Raw genomic sequence first — 18,231 nt, forward strand, 5'->3', positions numbered from 1 at the left:
ACAGAAATTGCTTCGGGATTGAATACAACAGGCACCATGCGCACTTTCCTTCATGGGAGTAATATCTCAAACAGCCTACGCTTTGATCGTTCCCTGGAAGACCAGTAGTAGTTTCCGATGCAAATCTCGAGGCATTCTGTATTCTGTGGACTATCAGAGTGTTGATGACACCAAAATTGCCTCGGGATTGAATACAACAGTCACTATGCACACATTCCTCCATGGGAGTAATGTCACAAACAGTCTGCGCTTTGATCGTTCCCAGGAAGACCAGTAGTAGTTTCCGATGCACATCTGGAGCCATTGTGTATTCTGTGGATAATCAGAGTGTTGATGAAACGCAGATATTGCATCGGGAGTAAATACAACAGTCACCATGCGCAGTTTCCTCCATAGGAGTAATGTCTCAAACAGTTTACGCTTTGATCGTTCCCTGGAAGAGCAGTAGTAGTTTCCGATGCACATCTGGAGGCATTCTGTAATCTTTCGACTATCAGAGTGTTGATGAAACACAGAAATTTCATGGGGATTGAATACAACAGTCACCATGCACACTTTCCTCCATGGGAGTAATGTCTCAAGCAGTCTACGCTTTGATCGTTCCCTGCATGACCAGTAGTAGTTTCCCATTCACATCTGGAAGCATTCTGTAATCTGTGGACTATCAGAGTGTTGATGAAACACAGATATTGCATCCGAATTGAATACAACAGTCACCATGCGCACTTTCCTCCATGGGAGTAATGTCTCAAACAGTCTACGCTTTGATCGTTCCCAGAAAGACGAGTAGTAGTTTCCGATGCACATCTGGAAGCATTCTGTAATCTGTGGACTATCAGAGTGTTGATGAAACACAGATATTGCATCGGGAGTGAATACAACAGTCACCATGCGCAGTTTCCTCCATAGGAGTAATGTCTCAAACAGTCTGCTCCTTGATCGTTCCCAGGAAGACCAGTAGTAGTTTCCGATACACATCTGGAGGCATTCTGTAATCTGTGGATTATCAGAGTGTTTAGGAACAAAGAATTTGCTTCGGGATTGAATACAACAGTCACCATGCGCACTTTCTTGAATGGGAGTAATGTCTCAAACAGTCTACGTTTTGATCGGTCGCTGGAAGACCAGTAGTAGTTTTCGATACACATCTGGAGGCATTCTGTAATCTGTGGACTATCTGAGTGTTCATGAAACACAGATATTGCATCGGAATAGATTACCACAGTCACCATGCGCACTTTGCTCCATGGGAGTAATTCTCTAACAGTCTACGCTTTGATCGTTCCCTGGAAGACCAGTAGTAGCTTCCGATGCATATCTGGAGGAATTCTGTAATCTGTGGACCTTCAAAGTGTTGATGAAACACAGAAATTGCCTCGGGATTGAATACAACAGTCACCATGCGAACTTTCCTCCATGGGAGTAAAGTCTCAAACAGTCTACTCTTTGATCGTTCCCTGGAAGACCAGTAGTAGTTTCCGATGCACATCTGGAGGCATTCTGTAATGTGTAGACGATCAGAGAGTTGATGAAACACAGAAATTGCATCGGAATTGAATACAACAGTCACCATGCGCACTTTCCTCCATGTTAGTGATGTTTCAAACAGTCTACGAAATGATCGTTCCCTGAAAGACCAGTAGTAGTTTCCGATGCACATCTGGAGGCATTCTGTAATCTGTGGACTATCAGAGTGTTGATGAAACACAGAATTGCATCAGGATTGAATACAACAGTCACCATGCGCACATTCCTCCATGGGAGTAATGTCTCAAACAGTCTACGCTTTGATGATGCCCTGGAAGACCAGTAGTAGTTTCCGATGCACATCTGGAAGCATTCTGTAATCTGTGGACTATCAGAGTGTTGATGAGACCCAGAAATTGCATCGGGATTGAATACAACGGTCACCATGCGCACTTCCCTACATGGGAGTAATGTCTCAAACAGTCTACGCTTTGATCGTTCCCTGGAAGACCAGTAGTAGTTTCCGATGCACGTCTGGAAGCATTCCTTAATCTGTTTACTATCAGAGTGTTGGTGAAACACAGTTATCGCACCGGGATCGAATACAACAGTCACAAAGCGCACTTTCCTCCGTGCGGGTAATATCTCAAACAGCCTACGCTTTGATCGCTCCCTGAAAGATAAGTAGTACTTTCCGATGCACATCTGGAGCCATTCCGTAATCTGTGGACTATCAGAGTGTTGATGAAACACAGAAATTGCATCTGGATTGAATTCAACAGTCACCATGCGCCCTTTCATCCATGGGAGTAATTACTCAAAGAAACTACGCTTTGATCGTTCCCTGGAAGACCAGTAGTAGTTTCCGATGCACATCAGGAGGCATTCTGTAACCTGTAGACCATAAGAATGTTGATGAAACACAGAAATTGCATTGGGATTGAATACAACAGTCACAAGGCGCACTTTCCTCAATGGGAGTAATGTCTCAAAGAGTCTACGATTTGATCGTTCCCTGGAAGCCCAGTAGTAGTTTCCGATGCACATCTGGTGGCATTCTGTAATCTGTGGACCATCAGAGTGTTGATGAAACACAGAAATTGCATCGGGATTGAAAACAACAGTCACCATGCGCAGTTTCCTCCATGGGAGTAATGTCTCAAACAGTCTATTCTTTGATCGTTCCCAGGACGACCAGTAGTAGTTTCCGATACACATCTGGAGGCATTCTGTAATCTGTGGACTATGAGAGTGTTTTGGAACACAGAAATTGCTTCGGGATTGAATACAACAGTCACCATGCACACTCTCCTCCATGGGAGTATTGTCTCAAACGGTTTACGCTTTGATCGTTCAATGGAAGACCAGTAGTAGTTTCCGATGCACATCTGGAGGCATTCTGTATTCTGTTTACTCTCAGAGTGTTGATGAAACACAGAAATTGCATCGGAATTGAATACAACAGTCACCATGCGCACTTTCCTCAATGTGAGTAATGTGTCAAACAGTCTATACTTTGATCGTTCCCTGGAAGACCAGTAGTAGTTTCCGATGCACATCTGGAGGCATTCTGTAATCTGTGGACTATCAGATTGTTGATGAAACACAGAAATTGCCTCGGGATAGAATACAACTGCCACCATGCGCACTTTCCTCCATGGGTGTAATGCCTCAAACAGTCTACGCCTTGATCGTTCCCTGGAAGACCAGCAAAAGTTTCCGATGCACATCTGGAGGCATTCTGTAATCTGTGGACTATTAGAGTATTGATGAAACACAGAAATTGCATCGGGGTTGAATACAACAGTCACCATGCACACTTTCCTCCACAGGAGTAATGTCCCAAACAGTCTACGCTTTCATCGTTCCCTGGAAGACCAGTAGTAGTTTCCGATACACATTTGGAGGCATTCTGTAATCTGTGGATGATCAGAGAGTTGATGAAACACAGAAATTGCATAAAGATTGAATACAACAGTCACCATTGGCACTTTCCTCCATGGGAGTAATGTCTCAAACAGTCTACGCTTTCTTCGTTCCCTGGAAGACCAGTAGTAGTTTCCGATGCGCATCTGGAGGCATTCTGTAATCTGTGGATTATCAGAGAGTTGATGAAACACAGAAATTGCATCGGGATTGAATACAACAGTCACCATGCGCACTTCCCTTCATGGGAGTAATGTCTCTAACAATCTACGCTTTGATCGATCCCAGGAAGACCAGTAATAGTTTCCGATGCACATCTGGCGGCATTCTCTAATCTGTGGACTATCAGAGTGTTGATGAAACACAGAAATTGCATCTGGATTGAATTCAACAGTCACCATGCGCCCTTTCCTCCATGGGAGTAATTTCTCAAAGAGAATACTATTTGATCTTTCCCTGGAATACCAGTAGTAGTTTCCGATGCACATCTGGAGGCATTCTGTAATCTGTGGACCATCAGAGTGTTGATGAAACACAGAAATTGCATCGGGATTGAATACAACAGTCACCATGCACACTTTCCTCCACAGGAGTAATGTCCCAAACAGTCTACGCTTTCATCGTTCCCTGGAAGACCAGTAGTAGTTTCCGATACACATTTGGAGGCATTCTGTAATCTGTGGATGATCAGAGAGTTGATGAAACACAGAAATTGCATAAAGATTGAATACAACAGTCACCATTGGCACTTTCCTCCATGGGAGTAATGTCTCAAACAGTCTACGCTTTCTTCGTTCCCTGGAAGACCAGTAGTAGTTTCCGATGCGCATCTGGAGGCATTCTGTAATCTGTGGATTATCAGAGAGTTGATGAAACACAGAAATTGCATCGGGATTGAATACAACAGTCACCATGCGCACTTCCCTTCATGGGAGTAATGTCTCTAACAATCTACGCTTTGATCGATCCCAGGAAGACCAGTAATAGTTTCCGATGCACATCTGGCGGCATTCTCTAATCTGTGGACTATCAGAGTGTTGATGAAACACAGAAATTGCATCTGGATTGAATTCAACAGTCACCATGCGCCCTTTCCTCCATGGGAGTAATTTCTCAAAGAGAATACTATTTGATCTTTCCCTGGAATACCAGTAGTAGTTTCCGATGCACATCTGGAGGCATTCTGTAATCTGTGGACCATCAAAGTGTTGATGAAACACAGATATTGCATCGGGATTGAATACAACAGTCACCATGCGCACTTTCCTCCGTGGGAGTAATGTCTCAAAGAGTCTACCATTTGGTCGTTCTCTGGAAGACCAGTAGTAGTTTCCGATGCACATCTGGAGGCATTCTGTAATCTGTGGACCATCAGAGTGTTGATGAAACACAGAAATTGCATCGGGATTGAATACAACAATCACCATGCGCAGTTTCCTCCATGGGAGTAATGTCTCAAACAGTCTATTCTTTGATCGTTCCCAGGACGACCAGTAGTAGTTTCCGATACACATCTGGAGGCATTCTGTAATCTGTGGACTATGAGAGTGTTTTGGAACACAGAAATTGCTTCGGGATTGAATACAACAGTCACCATGCGCACTCTCCTCCATGGGAGTATTGTCTCAAACGGTTTACGCTTTGATCGTTCAATGGAAGACCAGTAGTAGTTTCCGATGCACATCTGGAGGCATTCTGTATTCTGTTTACTCTCAGAGTGTTGATGAAACACAGAAATTGCATCGGAATTGAATACAACAGTCACCATGCGCACTTTCCTCAATGTGAGTAATGTGTCAAACAGTCTATACTTTGATCGTTCCCTGGAAGACCAGTAGTAGTTTCCGATGCACATCTGGAGGCATTCTGTAATCTGTGGACTATCAGATTGTTGATGAAACACAGAAATTGCCTCGGGATAGAATACAACTGCCACCATGCGCACTTTCCTCCATGGGTGTAATGCCTCAAACAGTCTACGCTTTGATCGTTCCCTGGAAGACCAGCAAAAGTTTCCGATGCACATCTGGAGGCATTCTGTAATCTGTGGACTATTAGAGTATTGATGAAACACAGAAATTGCATCGGGGTTGAATACAACAGTCACCATGCACACTTTCCTCCACAGGAGTAATGTCCCAAACAGTCTACGCTTTCATCGTTCCCTGGAAGACCAGTAGTAGTTTCCGATACACATTTGGAGGCATTCTGTAATCTGTGGATGATCAGAGAGTTGATGAAACACAGAAATTGCATAAAGATTGAATACAACAGTCACCATTGGCACTTTCCTCCATGGGAGTAATGTCTCAAACAGTCTACGCTTTCTTCGTTCCCTGGAAGACCAGTAGTAGTTTCCGATGCGCATCTGGAGGCATTCTGTAATCTGTGGATTATCAGAGAGTTGATGAAACACAGAAATTGCATCGGGATTGAATACAACAGTCACCATGCGCACTTCCCTTCATGGGAGTAATGTCTCTAACAATCTACGCTTTGATCGATCCCAGGAAGACCAGTAATAGTTTCCGATGCACATCTGGCGGCATTCTCTAATCTGTGGACTATCAGAGTGTTGATGAAACACAGAAATTGCATCTGGATTGAATTCAACAGTCACAATGCGCCCTTTCCTCCATGGGAGTAATTTCTCAAAGAGAATACTATTTGATCTTTCCCTGGAATACCAGTAGTAGTTTCCGATGCACATCTGGAGGCATTCTGTAATCTGTGGACCATCAAAGTGTTGATGAAACACAGATATTGCATCGGGATTGAATACAACAGTCACCATGCGCACTTTCCTCCGTGGGAGTAATGTCTCAAAGAGTCTACCATTTGTTCGTTCTCTGGAAGACCAGTAGTAGTTTCCGATGCACATCTGGAGGCATTCTGTAATCTGTGGACCATCAGAGTGTTGATGAAACACAGAAATTGCATCGGGATTGAATACAACAATCACCATGCGCAGTTTCCTCCATGGGAGTAATGTCTCAAACAGTCTACGCTTTGATCGTTCCCAGGACGCCCAGTAGTAGTTTCCGATACACATTTGGAGCCATTCTGTAATCTGTTGACTATGAGAGTGTTTAGGAACAAAGAAATTGCTTCAGGATTGAATACAACAGTCATCATGCGCACTTTCCTCCATGGGAGTATTGTCTCATACAGTTTACGATTTGATCAATCGCTGGAAGACCAGTTAAAGTTTCCGATGCACACCAGGAGGCATTCTGTAATCTGTGGACTATCAGAGTATTGATGAAACACGGAAATTGCATCGGGATTGAATACAACAGTCACCATGCATACTTTCCTCCATGGGAGTAATGTCTCAAACAGTCTACGCTTTCATCGTTCCCTGGAAAACCAGTAGTAGTTTCCGATGCAAATCTGGAGGCATTCTGTAATCTGTGGACTATCAGAGTGTTGATGAAACACAGAAATCGCATCGGGTTTGAATACAACAGTCAAAATGCGCACTTTCCTCCATGGGAGTAATGTCTCAAACAGTCTACGCTTTCATCGTTCTCTGGAAAACCAGTAGTAGTTTCCGATGCACATCTGGAGGCATTCTGTAATGTGTAGACGATCAGAGAGTTGATGAAACACAGAAATTGCATCGGGATTGAATACAACAGTCACCATGCGCACTTTCCTCCATGTTAGTGATGTCTCAAACAGTCTACGAAATGATCGTTCCCTGAAAGACCAGTAGTAGTTTCCGATGCACATCTGGAGGCATTCTGTAATCTGTGGACTATCAGAGTGTTGATGAAACACAGAAATTGCATCAGGATTGAATACAACAGTCACCATGCGCACATTCCTCCATGGGAGTAATGTCTCAAACAGTCTACGCTTTGATGGTGCCCTGGAAGACCAGTAGTAGTTTCCGATGCACATCTGGAAGCATTCTGTAATCTGTGGACTATCAGAGTGTTGATGAGACCCAGAAATTGCATCGGGATTGAATACAACGGTCACCATGCGCACTTCCCTACATGGGAGTAATGTCTCAAACAGTCTACGCTTTGATCGTTCCCTGGAAGACCAGTAGTAGTTTCCGATGCACGTCTGGAAGCATTCCTTAATCTGTTTACTATCAGAGTGTTGGTGAAACACAGTTATCGCATCGGGATTGAATACAACAGTCACAAAGTGCACTTTCCTCCATGTGGGTAATATCTCAAGCAGCTTACGCTTTGATCGCTCCCTGAAAGATAAGTAGTAATTTCCGATGCACATCTGGAGCCATTCTGTAATCTGTGGACTATCAGAGTGTTGATGAAACACAGAAATTGCATCTGGATTGAATTCAACAGTTACCATGCGCCCTTTCATCCATGGGAGTAATTACTCAAAGAATCTACGCTTTGATCGTTCCCTGGAAGACCAGTAGTAGTTTCCGATGCACATCAGGAGGCATTCTGTAACCTGTAGACCATAAGAATGTTGATGAAACACAGAAATTGCATTGGGATTGAATACAACAGTCACAAGGCGCAGTTTCCTCCATTGGAGTAATGTCTCAAACAGTCTATTCTTTGATCGTTCCCAGGACGACCAGTAGTAGTTTCCGATACACATCTGGAGGCATTCTGTAATCTGTGGACCATCTGAGTGTTGATGAAACACAGAAATTGCATCGGGATTGAATACAACAATCACCATGCGCAGTTTCCTCCATGGGAGTATTGTCTCAAACGGTTTACGCTTTGATCGTTCAATGGAAGACCAGTAGTAGTTTCCGATGCACATCTGAAGGCATTCTGTATTCTGTTTACTCTCAGAGTGTTGATGAAACACAGAAATTGCATCGGAATTGAATACAACAGTCACCATGCGCACTTTCCTCAATGTGAGTAATGTCTCAAACAGTCTATACCTTGATCGTTCCCTGGAAGACCAGTAGTAGTTTCCGATGCACATCTGGAGGCATTCTGTGATCTGTGGACTATCAGAGTGTTGATGAAACACAGAAATTGCCTCGGGATAGAATACAACTGCCACCATGCGCACTTTCCTCCATGGGTGTAATGCCTCAAACAGTCTACGCTTTGATCGTTCCCTGGAAGACCAGCAAAAGTTTCCGATGCACATCTGGAGGCATTCTGTAATCTGTGGACTATCAGAGTATTGATGAAACACAGAAATTGCATCGGGGTTGAATACAACAGTCATCATGCACACTTTCCTCCACGGGAGTAATGTCTCAAACAGTCTACGCTTTCATCGTTCCCTGGAAGACCAGTAGTAGTTTCCGATACACATTTGGAGGCATTCTGTAATCTGTGGATGATCAGAGAGTTGATGAAACACAGAAATTGCATAAATATTGAATACAACAGTCACCATTGGCACTTTCCTCCATGGGTGTAATGTCTCAAACAGTCTACGCTTTCTTCGTTCCCTGGAAGACCAGTAGTAGTTTCCGATGCGCATCTGGAGGCATTCTGTAATCTGTGGACGATCAGAGAGTTGATGAAACACAGAAATTGCATCGGGATTGAATACAACAGTCACCATGCGCACTTCCCTTCATGGGAGTAATGTCTCTAACAATCTACGCTTTGATCGATCCCAGGAAGACCAGTAGTAGTTTCCGATGCACATCTGGCGGCATTCTCTAATCTGTGGACTATCAGAGTGTTGATGAAACACAGAAATTGCATCTGGATTGAATTCAACAGTCACCATGCGCCCTTTCCTCCATGGGAGTAATTTCTCAAAGAGAATACGATTTGATCTTTCCCTGGAATACCAGTAGTAGTTTCCGATGCACATCTGGAGGCATTCTGTAATCTGTGGACCATCAAAGTGTTGATGAAACACAGATATTGCATCGGGATTGAATACAACAGTCACCATGCGCACTTTCCTCCGTGGGAGTAATGTCTCAAAGAGTCTACCATTTGTTCGTTCCCTGGAAGACCAGTAGTAGTTTCCGATGCACATCTGGAGGCATTCTGTAATCTGTGGACCATCTGAGTGTTGATGAAACACAGAAATTGCATCGGGATTGAATACAACAATCACCATGCGCAGTTTCCTCCATGGGAGTAATGTCTCAAACAGTCTACGCTTTGATAGTTCCCAGGACGCCCAGTAGTAGTTTCCGATACACATCAGGAGCCATTCTGTAATCTGTTGACTATGAGAGTGTTTAGGAACACAGAAATTGCTTCGGGATTGAATACAACAGTAATCATGCGCACTTTCCTATATGGGAGTATTGTCTCAAACAGTTTACGCTTTGATCGATCGCTGGAAGACCAGTTAAAGTTTCCGATGCACACCAGGAGGCATTCTGTAATCTGTGGACTATCAGAGTATTGATGAAACACAGAAATTGCATCGGGATTGAATACAACAGTCACCATGCACACTTTCCTCCATGGGAGTAATGTCTCAAACAGTCTACACTTTCATCGTTCCCTGGATGACCAGTAGTTTCCGATGCACATCTGGCGGCATTCTGTAATCTGTGGATGATCAGAGAGTTGATGAAACACAGAAATTGCTTAAAGATTGAATACAACAGTCACCATGCGCACTTTCCTCCTTGTGAGTATTCTCTCAAACAGTTTACGCTTTGATCGTTCCCTGGAAGACCAGTAGTAGTTTCCGATACACATCTGGAGGCATTCTGTAATCTGTGGACTCTCAGAGTGTTGATGGAACAGAGAAATTGCATCGGGATTGAATACAACAGTCACCATGCGCACTTTCCTCCATGGGAGTGATGTCTCAAACAGTCTACGCTTTGATCGTTCCCTCGACGACCAGTAGTAGTTTCTGATGCATATCTGGAGGCATTCTGTAATCTGTGGACTATCAGAGTGTTGATGAAACACAGAAATTGCATCGGGATTTAATACAACAGTCACCATGCGCACATTCCTCAATGGTAGTAATGTCTCAAACAGTCTACGCTTTGATCGTTCCCTGGAAGACTAGTAGCAGTTTCCCATGCACATCTGGAAGCATTTTTTAATCTGTGGACTATCAGAGTGTCGATGAAACACAGTTATCGCATCGGGATTGAATACAACAGTCACAATGCGCACTTTCCTCCATAGGAGTAATGTCTCAAACAGTCTACGCTTTGATCGTTCCCTGGAAGACCATTAGTAGTTTCCGATACACATCTGGAGGCATTCTGAAATCTGTGGACTATCAGAGTGTTGATGAAACACAGAAATTGCCTCGGGATTGAATACAACAGTCACCATGCGCACTTTCCTCCATGGGAGTGATGTCTCAAACAGTCTACGCTTTAATCGTTCCCTCGACGACCAGTAGTAGTTTCTGATGCACATCTGGAGGCATTCTGTAATCTGTGGACTATCAGAGTGTTGATGAAACACAGAAATTGCATCGGGATTTAATACAACAGTCACCATGCGCACATTCCTCAATGGTAGTAATGTCTCAAACAGTGTAAGCTTTGATAGTTCCCTGGAAGACCAGTAGTAGTTTCCGATGCACATCTGGAAGCATATTTTTAATCTGTGGACTATCAGAGTGTTGATGAAACACAGTTATTGCATCGGGATTGAATACAACAGTCACCATGCGCACTTTCCTCCATAGGAGTAATGTCTCAAACAGTCTACGCTTTGATCGTTCCCTGGAAGACCAGTAGCAGTTTCCCATGCACATCTGGAAGCATTTTTGAATCTGTGGACTATCAGAGTGTCGATGAAACACAGTTATCGCATCGGGATTGAATACAACAGTCACAATGCGCACTTTCCTCCATAGGAGTAATGTCTGAAACAGTCTAAGATTTGATCGTTCCCTGGAAGACCAGTAGTAGTTTCCGATACACATCTGGAGGCATTCTGAAATCTGTGGACTATCAGAGTGTTGATGAAACACAGAAATTGCCTCGGGATTGAATACAACAGTCACCATGCGCACTTTCCTCCATGGCAGTAATGTCTCAAACAGTCTACGCTTTGATCGTTCCCTGGAAGACCAGTAAACGTTTCCGATGCACATCTGGAGGCATTCTGTAATCTGTGGACTATCAGAGTGTTCATGAAACACAGAAATTGCATCGAGATTGATTACAACAGTCACCATGCGCACTTTCCTCCATTGGAGTAATGTCTCAAACAGTCTACGCTTTGATCGTTCCCTCGAATACCAGTAGTACTTTCCGATGCACATCTGGAAGCATTCTGTAATCTGTGGACTATCAGAGGGTTGATGAAACAAAGTTATCGCATCGGGATTGAATTCAACATTCACCATGTGCACTTTCCTCAATGCTAGTAATGTCTCAAACAGCCTACGCTTGATCGTTCCCTGGAAGACCAGTAGTAGTTTCCGATGCACATCTGGAGGCATGCTGTAATCTGTGGACTTTCAGGGTCTTGATGAAACACAGAAATTGCATCGGGATTGAATACAACAGTCACCATGCGAACTTTCCTCCATGGGAGTAATGTCTCAAAGAGTCTACGCTTTGATCGTTCCCTGGAAGACCAGTAGTAGCTTCCGATGCACATCCGGAGGCATTCTGTATTCTGTGGACTATCAGAGTGTTGATGAAACCAAAATTGCATCGGGATTGAATACAACAGTCACCATGCACACTTTCCTCCATGGGAGTAATGTCTCAAAGAGTCTACGCTTTGATCGTTCCCAGGCCGACCAGTAGTAGTTTCCGATACACATCTGGAGGCATTCTGTAATCTGTGGACTATCAGAGTGTTTAGGAACACAGAAATTCCTTTGGGATTGAATACAACACTCACCATGCGCACTTTCCTCCATGGGAGTATTGTCTCAAACAGTTTACGCCTTCATCGTTCCCTGGAAGACCAGTAGTAGTTTCCGATGCACATCTGGAGGCATTCTGTAATCTGTGCACTATCAGAGTTTTGATGAAACACAGAAATTGCATCGGGATTGAATACAACAGTCACCATGCGCACTTTCCTCCATGGGAGTAATGTCTCAAACAGTCTACGATTTGATCGTTCCCTGGAAGACCAGTAGTAGTTTCCCATGCACATCTGGAAACATTCTGTAATCTGTGGACTATCCGAGTGTTGATGCAACACAGTTATCGCATCGGGATTGAATACAACAGTCACCATGCGCACTTTCCTCAATGCGAGTAATATCTCTAACAGCCTACGCTTTGATCGTTCCCTGGAAGACCAGTACTAGTTACCAATGCACATCTGGAGCCATTCTGTAATCTGTGCACTATCAGAGTGTTGATGAAACACAGAAATTGCATCGGGATTGAATTCAACAGTCACCATGCGCACTTTCCTCCATGGGAGTAATGTCTCAAAGAGACTACGCTTTGAACGTTCCCTGGCAGACCAGTAGTAGTTTCCGATGCACATCTGGAGGCATTCTGTAATCTGTGTACCATCACAGTGTTGATGAAACACAGAAATTGCATCGGAATTGAATACAACAGTCACCATGCGCATTGTCCTCCATGGGAGTATGTCTCAAAGTGTCTACGCTTTGATCGTTCCCTGGAAGACCAGTAGAAGTTTCGATGCACATCTGGAGGCATTCTGTATCCTGTGGACTATCAGAGTGTTAATGAAACCAAAATTGCATCGGGATTGAATACAACAGTCACCATGCACACTTTCCTCCATGGGAGTAATCTCTCAAACAGTCTGCGATTTAATCGTTCCCAGGAAGACCAGTAGTAGTTTTGGATGCATATCTGGAGCCATTCTGTATTCTGTGGACAATCAGAATGTTGATGAAACACAGATATTGCATCGGGAGTGATTACAACAGTCACCATGCGCACTTTCCTCCATGGGAGTGATGTCTCAAAGAGTCTACGCTTTGATCGTTCCCTGGAAGACCAGTAGTAGCTTCCGATGCACATCCGGAGGCATTCTGTAATCTGTGGACTATCAGAGTGTTGATGAAACACAGAAATTGCATCAGGATTGAATATAACCGTCACCATGCGCACTTTCCTCCATGGGAGTAATGTCTCAAAGAGTCTACGCTTTGATCGTTCCCTGGAAGACCAGTAGCAGTTTCCGATGCACATCTGCAAGCAATTTTTTAATCTGTGGACCATCAGAGTGTTGATGAAACATAGAAGTTGCATCGGGATTGATACAACAGTCACCATGAGCAGTTTCCTCCATGGGAGTAATGTGTCAAACAGTCTACGATTTGATCTTTCCCAGGACGACAAGTAGTACTTTCCGATACAAATCTGGAAGCATTCTGTAATCTGTTTACTATCTGAGTGTTTAGGAACACAGAAATTGCTTCGGGATTGAATACAACAGTCACCATGCGCACTTTCCTCCATGGGAGTAATGTCTCAAAGAGTCTACGCTTTGATCGTTCCCTGGAAGACCAGTAGCAGTTTCCGATGCACATCTGCAAGCAATTTTTTAATCTGTGGACTATCAGAGTGTCGATGAAACACAGTTATCGCATCGGGATTGAATACAACAGTCACAATGCGCACTTTCCTCCATAGGAGTAATGTCTGAAACAGTCTAAGATTTGATCGTTCCCTGGAAGACCAGTAGTAGTTTCCGATACACATCTGGAGGCATTCTAAAATCTGTGGACTATCAGAGTGTTGATGAAACACAGAAATTGCCTCGGGATTGAATACAACAGTCACCATGCGCACTTTCCTCCATGGCAGTAATGTCTCAAACAGTCTACGCTTTGATCGTTCCCTGGAAGACCAGTAAAAGTTTCCGATGCACATCTGGAGGCATTCTGTAATCTGTGGACTATCAGAGTGTTCATGAAACACAGAAATTGCATCGAGATTGATTACAACAGTCACCATGCGCACTTTCCTCCATTGGAGTAATGTCTCAAACAGTCTACGCTTTGATCGTTCCCTCGAATACCAGTAGTACTTTCCGATGCACATCTGGAAGCATTCTGTAATCTGTGGACTATCAGAGGGTTGATGAAACAAAGTTATCGCATCGGGATTGAATTCAACATTCACCATGTGCACTTTCCTCAATGCTAGTAATGTCTCAAACAGCCTACGCTTGATCGTTCCCTGGAAGACCAGTAGTAGTTTCCGATGCACATCTGGAGGCATGCTGTAATCTTTGGACTTTCAGGGTCTTGATGAAACACAGAAATTGTATCGGGATTGAATACGACAGTCACCATGCGAACTTTCCTCCATAGGAGTAATGTCTCAAAGAGTCTACGCTTTGATCGTTCCCTGGAAGACCAGTAGTAGCTTCCGATGCACATCCGGAGGCATTCTGTATTCTGTGGACTATCAGAGTGTTGATGAAACCAAAATTGCATCGGGATTGAATACAACAGTCACCATGCACACTTTCCTCCTTGGGAGTAATGTCTCAAAGAGTCTACGCTTTGATCGTTCCCAGGCCGACCAGTAGTAGTTTCCGATACACATCTGGAGGCATTCTGTAATCTGTGGACTATCAGAGTGTTTAGGAACACAGAAATTGCTTCGGGATTGAATACAACAGTCACCATGCGCACTTTCCTCCATGGGAGTATTGTCTCAAACAGTTTACGCCTTGATCGTTCCCTGGAAGACCAGTAGTAGTTTCCGATGCACATCTGGAGGCATTCTTTAATCTGTGCACTATCAGAGTTTTGATGAAACACAGAAATTGCATCGGGATTGAATACAACAGTCACCATGCGCACTTTCCTCCATGGGAGTAATGTCTCAAACAGTCTACGATTTGATCGTTCCCTGGAAGACCAGTAGTAGTTTCCCATGCACATCTGGAAACATTCTGTAATCTGTGGACTATCCGAGTGTTGATGAAACACAGTTATCGCATCGGGATTGAATACAACAGTCACCATGCGCACTTTCCTCAATGCGAGTAATATCTCTAACAGCCTACGCTTTGATCGTTCCCTGGAAGACCAGTACTAGTTACCAATGCACATCTGGAGCCATTCTGTAATCTGTGCACTATCAGAGTGTTGATGAAACACTGAAATTGCATCGGGATTGAATTCAACAGTCACCATGCGCACTTTCCTCCATGGGAGTAATGTCTCAAAGAGACTACGCTTTGAACGTTCCCTGGCAGACCAGTAGTAGTTTCCGATGCACATCTGGAGGCATTCTGTAATCTGTGTACCATCACAGTGTTGATGAAACACTGAAATTGCATCGGAATTGAATACAACAGTCACCATGCGCATTGTCCTCCATGGGAGTATGTCTCAAAGTGTCTACGCTTTGATCGTTCCCTGGAAGACCAGTAGGAGTTTCTATGCACATCTGGAGGCATTCTGTATCCTGTGGACTATCAGAGTGTTAATGAAACCAAAATTGCATCGGGATTGAATACAACAGTCACCATGCACACTTTCCTCCATGGGAGTAATCTCTCAAACAGTCTGCGATTTAATCGTTCCCAGGAAGACCAGTAGTAGTTTCGGATGCATATCTGGAGCCAGTCTGTATTCTGTGGACAATCAGAATGTTGATGAAACACAGATATTGCATCGGGAGTGATTACAACAGTCACCATGCGCACTTTCCTCCATGGGAGTGATGTCTCAAACAGTCTACATTTTGGTCTTTCCCAGGAAGACCAGTAGTAGTTTTCGATGCACATCTGGAGGCATTCTGTAATCTGTGGACTATCAGAGTGTTGATGAAACACAGAAATTGCATCAGGATTGAATACAACCGTCACCATGCGCACTTTCCTCCATGGGAGTAATGTCTCAAAGAGTCTACGCTTTGATCGTTCCCTGGAAGACCAGTAGCAGTTTCCGATGCACATCTGTAAGCAATTTTTTAATCTGTGGACCATCAGAGTGTTGATGAAACATAGAAGTTGCATCGGGATTGATACAACAGTCACCATGAGCAGTTTCCTCCATGGGAGTAATGTGTCAAACAGTCTACGATTTGATCTTTCCCAGGACGACAAGTAGTACTTTCCGATACAAATCTGGAAGCATTCTGTAATCTGTTTACTATCTGAGTGTTTAGGAACACAGAAATTGCTTCGGGATTGAATACAACAGTCACCATGCGCACTTGCCTCCATGGGAGTATTGTCTCAAACAGTTTACGCTTTGATCGTTACCTGGAAGACCAGTAGTAGTTTCCGATGCACATCTGGAGGCATTCTGTAATCTCTGGACTATCAGAGTGTTGATGAAACACAGAAATTGCATCGGGATTGAATACAACAGTCACCATGGGCACATTTCTCTATGGTAGTAATGTCTCAAACAGTCTGCGCTTTGATCGTTCCCTGGAAGACCAGTAGTAGTTTCAGATGCACATCTGGAAGCATTCTGTAATCTGTGGACTATCAGAGTGTTGATGAAACACAGTTATCGCATCGGGATTGAATACAGCAGTCACCATGCGCACATTCCTCCATGGTAGTATTGTCTCAAACAGTCTACGCTTTGATCGTTCCCTGGAAGACCAGTAGTAGTTTCCGATGCACATCTGCAAGCAATTTTTTAATGTGTGGATTATCAGAGTGTTGATGAAACACAGTTATCGCATCGGGATTGAATACAACAGTCACCATGCGCAATTTCCTCCATGGGAGTAATGTCTCAAACAGTCTACGCTTTCATCGTTCCCTGGAAGACCAGTAGTACTTTCCGATGCACATCTGGAGGCATTCTGTAATCTGTGCACTATCAGAGTTTTGATGAAACACAGAAATTGCAACGGGATTGAATACAACAGTCACCTTGCGCACTTTCCTCCATGGGAGTGATGTCTCAAACAGTCTACGCTTTGGTCGTTCCCTGGAAGACCAGTAGTAGTTTCCGATGCACATCTGGAGGCATTCTGCAATCTGTGGACTGTCAGAGTGTTGATGAAAAACAGATATTGCATCCAGATTGAATACAACAGTCACCATGCGCACTTTCCTCCATGGGAGTAATGTCTCAAACAGTCTACGCTTTGATCGTTCCCTGGAAGACCAGTAGTAGTTTCCGATGCACATCAGGAAGCATTCTGTAATCTGTGGACTATCAGAGTGTTGATGAAACACAGATATTGCATCGGGAGTGAATACAACAGTCACCATGCGCACTTTCCTCCATGGGAGTAATTCTCTAACAGTCTACGCTTTGATCGTTCCCTGGAAGACCAGAAGTAGCTTCCGATGCATATCTGGAGGCATTCTGTAATCTGTGGACCTTCAAAGTGTCGATGAAACACAGAAATTGCATTGGGATTGAATACAACAGTCACTATGCGAACTTTCCTCCATGGGAGTAATGTCTCAAACAGTCTACGGTTTGATCGTTCCCTGGAAGAGCGGTAGTAGTTTCCGATGATCATCTGGAGGCATTCTGTAATCTGTGGACTATCAGAGTGTTCATGAAACACAGAAATTCCATCGGTATTGAATACAACAGTCACCATGCGCACTTTCCTCCATGGGAGTAATTCTCAAACAGTCTACGCTTTGATCGTTCCCTGGAAGTCCAGTAGTAGTTTCCGATGCATATCTGGAGGCATTCTGTAATCTGTGGACCTACAAAGTGTTGATGAAACACAGAAATTGCCTCGGGATTGAATACAACAGTCAGAATGCGCACTTTCCTCCATGGGAGTAATGTCACAAACAGTCTACGCTTTCATCGTTCCCTGGAAGACCAGTAGTACTTTCCGATGCACATCTGGAGGCATTCAGTAAACTGTGGACTGTCAGAGTGTTGATGAAACACAGATATTGCATCCGGATTGAATACAACAGTCACCATGCGCACTTTCCTCCATGGGAGTTATTCTCTAACAGTCTACGCTTTCATCGTTCCCTGGAAGACCAGTACTAGTTTCCGATGCACATCTGGAGCCAT

This window comes from Schistocerca gregaria, unplaced genomic scaffold (genome assembly GCF_023897955.1).
Source record: "Schistocerca gregaria isolate iqSchGreg1 unplaced genomic scaffold, iqSchGreg1.2 ptg000169l, whole genome shotgun sequence".
NCBI lineage: Eukaryota > Metazoa > Arthropoda > Insecta > Orthoptera > Acrididae > Schistocerca > Schistocerca gregaria.